Source organism: Dama dama, chromosome 23 (assembly GCF_033118175.1).
Source record: "Dama dama isolate Ldn47 chromosome 23, ASM3311817v1, whole genome shotgun sequence".
NCBI lineage: Eukaryota > Metazoa > Chordata > Mammalia > Artiodactyla > Cervidae > Dama > Dama dama.
This window is the reverse complement of record NC_083703.1, coordinates 21510685-21516940: the sequence shown is the minus strand read 5'-3', so window position 1 is coordinate 21516940 and position 6256 is coordinate 21510685.

Below are 6256 nucleotides of genomic sequence, written 5' to 3'. Positions count from 1 at the left end.
AGGAATAGCTACAAAGTGCAAAACAAACTGAAATTTCAAAGGGAAAAGTTGGACAACTAGGAATTATAAAAATGTTTATTATTATCTATTATCTAATGTTCTTGAATAAGAACTATGGACTTTCCTGGTGGCTCAGATGGTAAAGCATCTACTTTCAATGTGGGAGACCTGGGTTCAGTCCCTGGGTCGGGAAGATCTCCTGGAGAGGAAATGGCAACCCACTCCAGTGTGCTTGCCTGGGAAATCCCATGGACGGAGGAGCCTGGTAGGCTACAGTACATGGGGTCGCAAAGAGTCGGACACGACTGAGCGACTTCACTCACTCATTGTAAACTGACTTAAGAAAAGTCTTGGAAGAATTGGCTGCACCTGGAATTGAATTCAATTTATTACTCAGTTAACCAAGAAGTCCGCATATATATAAGCCAATTTTCTACATACTAGTTTCATTTCCTCGCCTCTCCCCCTCCCCCTTCCCCCCGCCATGGTCGTTAGGTTTTAACAAATATGATCGCTTCACAGATTGGGATGAAATGTAACAAATACCCATGAAACTGAAGGAGAGAAATAAAAGACTATAGACTTAAGTGGTAGATTTTAACATCAGCAGTAGGGGCCTTTTGAAACAAACTATTTTATTACTTGTACAAGTATAAGTGTATTTCTTATTATGATTCCAGTGTTATGTTCAAAGACCCTTTAAGACTTATATGTAAAATAGTGTGTTTCAACATTCTGATTTTAAAGGTAAGTTTAAATCTCTCATACGAAAAGGTATGTACTAAGTCTATGAAAATCAGTTTAATTTCATGACTCTGAATTGGCCCATTGTATATATGTGTATATACAGCAACCCCATGGACTATAGCCCACCAGGCTCCTCTGTCCAGGGAATTTTCCAAGCAAGAATACTGAAGTGGGTTGCCATTTCATTCTCCAGAGGATCTTCCCAATCCAGGGATCAAAACCGAATCTCTTGAGGCTCCTGCATTGGCAGGCTGATTCTTTCAACACTGCCACCTGTGAAGCCCCATATGTACAAATTTATATTCACTGTTTTTGTGTTTGAACATAAAGTCTTAAAGGGACATTTCTAGTCCTAGTTTCAAGATAAAGTCAAAACAACTAGGGAATTAAAAACATTTTTAAACTACGTATTTTTTTAAATTATCTTTTAATTGGTGGAAAAATGCCTTCCAGTTTTGTGTTATTTCCTGCCATACAACAACATGAATCAGTCATGATTATTTTAATATATATCCCTTCCCTCCTGAGCTTCCCCCCGATCCAACCCCTCTAGGTTATCACAGAGTTCCAGGCTGGGCTCCTTGTGTTACTTAGTGATGTCCCACTACCTACGTATTTTATACACGATAGTGTATATATGTCAATGATACTTTCTCAGTTTGTCCGACCTTCACCTTCCTCTTCCTCTGCTGTGTCCACAAGTCCGTTCTCTACTAGATTAATCAGTACCATTTTTCTAGATTCCATATATATGTGCTAATATACGATACTTGTTTTTCTGACTTACTTTACACTGTATAAGAGGCTTCAGGTTCATTCACCTCATTACAGTTAACTCAAATTTGTTCCTTTTAATGGCTGAGTAATATTCTGTTGTATAAATGTACCATTGCTTCTTTATCCATTCATCTGTTGATGGACATCTAGGTTGCTTTCATGTCCTGGCTGTACAACTACATATATTTAATATTCCCTACAGGGAACTATTCAGAGAAGGCAATGGCACCCCACTCCAGTACTCTTGCCTGGAAAACCCCATGAACCGAGGAGCCTGGTAGGCTGCGGTCCATGGGGTTGCTAAAAGTCAGACACGGCTGAGTGACTTCACTTTCACTTTTCACTTTCATGCATTGGAGAAGGAAATGGCAACCCACTCCAGTGTTCTTGCCTGGAGAATCCCAGGGACAGGGAAGCCTGGTGGGCTGACGTCTATGGGGTCACACAGAGTGGGACACGACTGAAGTGACTTAGCAGCAGCAGCAGAGGGAACTATTATAAACTCTAGATAAAGCTGAACTGGCCACAGCTGGAATTGAATACAATTTATTACTCAGTTAACTAAGATATATTGCATGCATAGCTTTAACTAAGGATCCAGGGACAGCATGTTCTGTTGACTAGGAATGAAACTTAAAAAAAAAAAAAAAAAAAACTTCTGAATCTTAAAAAATTATATTCACTGTTACCTTAGAATTCTCCATCAGTCTTTCATGTTTCTGCATATCTTCTCATATCTTTTTGATTTGGACTATCTTTTCAAGGATATTTGTATAGCAAATATTTTTTTAGAAATTTAACATCCCTTTTTGGGCAGAGGGCAGATTTGTTGACTCATCATGACAGTAGAAACAAAGTCTCTCACTGAAAAAAGATGAGGTTTTCAGAAAAGATGAGGGATAGGTTGGAGGGAAGCTCATGGGTGGGGCTACGAGCTGAACAGGTTTAGTCATTCTACCCCACAGTCTTTGGGAAGGTGCGAGACAAGGACCCTCCTTCAGGTTCAGGGGAGGTTAGTTCCCAGAGGGGGAGAAAAGATAGGGCTTTCCTAAACAGGATTCCTCTCAAGCTCTACAAGCTCAGCTCTACTCTACAAGCATCAGCTGGCCACCATTGCTTTGTAGGAGTCAGGGCTTTGGGAACAAGCACAAGTGTTACTATTCTGGCTGCTGCTATTGCAATGATTAATAAACTTTCCTTTGACTCTGGCACGAGAGTCTCATAGCTTCTGCCAAGATCTATGATACTGTGGTATGCTGACTTGTTTTCTAATGAATAAGCAAAACTGTAGACCCTTCCCAGTTGTTGGCAGTTTCAGTGACAAAGATGCAACAAGACATGACTTCCTGGAACAGGAAATATAAGAACCTCTCCACAGTCCATTTAGTCCATTTAACTGGAGATCAAACCAGTCAATCCTAAAGGAAATCAACCCTGAGTATTCATTGGAAGGATTGATGCTGAGGCTGAAGCTCCAAAACTTTGGCCACCTGATGCAAAGAACTGACTCACTGGAAAGGATTCTAATAGTGGGAAAGATTGAGGGCAAGAAGAGAAGGGGGTGACACAGGATGAGATGGTTGGATGGCATCATCAACTCAATGAACATGAGTTTGACCAAACTTTGGGAGACGGTGTAGGACAGGGAAGCCTGGTGTGCTGCAGTCCATGGGGTCTCAGGGAGTCAGACACAGCTTAGAGACTGAACAGCACCAGCATGATTTGAAAAAAGTCCTTGGATTTAGTAACAGCTATATTATTCAATCCAGCAATAAATAATCTCTACTCTCACTGAGGAGGAACTAGGGATAAGGCTGTGAACTGAGCACTGGGAAGCAGGTTCAAAGACAGCTGCCTAAACAGTGACTTGATTGTTGTTATCCTTGGGATGAGGCCTAGAGGGTCCATATGATCATATGATCAGCCTCACACCCATCCTAACCAATGCTAAGATTCACCCTGGCTTAGAGGAAAGTTCTGATCCTTTTCAGACAATAATTACAGAGACACTCACCTATGCCAAATGCAAAAAGAGGGAAATTTGTGTCTGCTCTGAGTAGAAATCTTGCAAATTTACAGAACTTTGACTGATTAGCTTGGGAGATAAAAGGACGGCACACATACTATTCGTTAAGGAGTCAGATGTGTGAAAAGGAAGGAATAGCTCTTCCTAGGGTGCTGTAAGAGACAGTTTGGTTCAGCACTCTAGGCAGAACTATTTCTTTTCACAAGCTATTTGATGGGAATAGCTTGGCCCTCTTAACAGCTCAACTCCTCCTGAATTCTATCAAGCCAGTATCAGATCCTTTCAAAGATGACATTAAAAAGCCTCAAAGTTGTTGTTGTTGTTGTTGTTGTTTGAAGTGGGTTTTGGTCATAAGGGCACTCTGGTCCTCTTAGTAAAAGTTCCCTGAGATAGAAAAATCCATGAGAAGTCACAGATGAAGCACTGCATAGTATTTGGGCATATATTGTCCTGTCTTTTGCCTATATGCTCCCCTATACTGGCCCTCATGGGCTGACAGACGGAGACATAATGGATCTTTATAAGTTTTATAAAAATCCTCTTGTCGCTCTTGCTCCTGACTGATTCTTCCAGATAAAAACTTGGGTAACAGTAAAGGATTATTGGAAAGACGTAGTTATAGTTCCTGGAATGGGACACACGAATTTTGTGGCAATGGAAAGACAGGGGGAAAAAAAATAAGCATCTGGGGAGGGAGCAACTTAAGCACTGAGAAGTAGAGGGAAATGAAGGGACATTAATATTTTTTTGTCTTTTAGAACAACTCTAGGACTCTTCCCCACAAAGGAAAATGCCTTAGTGCATCTCTCCCAAACTACTGCAAGTTCCTTGAATTTAACTGACTCCTGGGTTGCTGTCTGTTAGACAGCTTTGATTTCAGCTTGACCGCTGTTCTCTTAATCTTACTTCTCGGTATTGGAAATTGCAGCAAATGGCCCGTTTCTTCACCTCCCGTGGTATCTTTAAAATTCCATTTTAGCTCCTTTTTACTTTTGAGTCACTGGTTACAACTCTTTTCTGTGTTATTTTATGGTTCACTTTAGGATCAGATAGTAAAGACCCTGCCTGCAATGCAGCAGACCCAGGTTCAATCCCTGGGTTGTAAAGATTTCCTGGAGAAGGGAATGGCAACCCACTCCAGTATTCTTGCCTGGAGAATCCCATGGACAGAGGATCCTGGCGGGCTACAGTTCATGGGGTTGCAAAGAGTTGGACATAACTGAACAACTAACACTTAGGTTTTAGAGTATCTGTCTTTAACTTACTACATGTATTAGTTTCTTATTGCTTCTGTTCCAAATTATTACTTGGTGGATTAAAACAAAATAATCTCTCATGAAATGTGAAATATTTAACTGGGCTAAAGTCATTGTGTTGGTAGGATTACACTACCTCTAGAAGCTCTAGAAGGGAATTTGCCTCTTTCCTCTTCCAGTTCCTGGTAACTGGTGACAATCCTTGACTTATGAACACATTGCTCCAATCTTTGCCTCACTGGTAACATTGCATTCTTTTTTTTTCTACGTCAAATCTCCCTCTGCCTTTTATTTCCCCCTTGGCCATGCCTGGCGTCATATGGGAATCTTAGTTCCCTGAACAGGGATGGAACCCGCCGTGCCCCTTGCAGTGGAAGAATAGAGTCTTAACCACGGACCACTAGGGACGTCCCCCTTTGCCTCTTTCTCACTTGCTGACACCCAGATTATCCCAGATAATCTCCTCGTGTACATGTACAGTGATCATGTACAGATGTGAGAGTTGGATCATAAAGAAGGCTGAGTGCCAAAGAACTGATGCTTTTGAATTGTGATGCTGGAGAAGACTCTTATTCCTTGGACACCAAGGAGATCAAATCAGCCAATCCTAAAGGAAATCACCCTGAGTATCATTGGAAGGACTGATGCTGAAGCACCAATACTTTGGCCACCTGATGGGAAGCGCCGACTCATTGGAGAAGACTCCTCATGCTGGGAAAGATTGAGGGCAAGAGGAGCAGGGGGGTGACAGAGGATGAGATGGTTGGATGGCATCACAGACTCAAAGGACGTGAGTTTGAGCAAATTCTGGGAGATAGACACCACTCTCCTCCATCCGGGCAACTTTTGATTGCATACTTGACTGATTTTTACCTTGTTGGGTACTGGATGTTTTAATATGCCTGTAAATATTCTTGAGCTCTTAGTCAAATTATTTAAAATATCTCACTCAGGTATTACTTTGAAGATTCATTTTTGCCAGGTCGAGGGAACTGTTTAGTGTAAGACTAGTTTTGACCACCTCCTGAGGCAAAATTCTTGTACTTAATGAGTACCCATAAATTATACGCTTCTCAGACTTCCCTAGTGGTAAAGAACCCGCCTGCCAATGCAGGAGATAGAAGAGACGTGGGTTCAATTCCTGGGTGAGGAAAATCCCCTGGAGGAGGGCATGGCAACCCACTCCAGTAGTCTTGCCTGGAGAATCCCCATGGATAGAGGAGCCTGGCTGGCTACAGTCCATGAGGGGTCACAAAGAGTTGGACATGACTGAAGTGAGTTGGTAGGCAAATCAATTATTTCGCAACAAAACATTTAGTGGTCTAAAATAGATAAAAGCGTGGCAACTGACTCCGCAACACTTCCCAGTGAAAACTTTAGCTGGTGCCAGAGGAGGGCCTGGGACTCAGATTTTGCCAGTTAAGCCCAAGCTGCCAAAGCACCACATAGG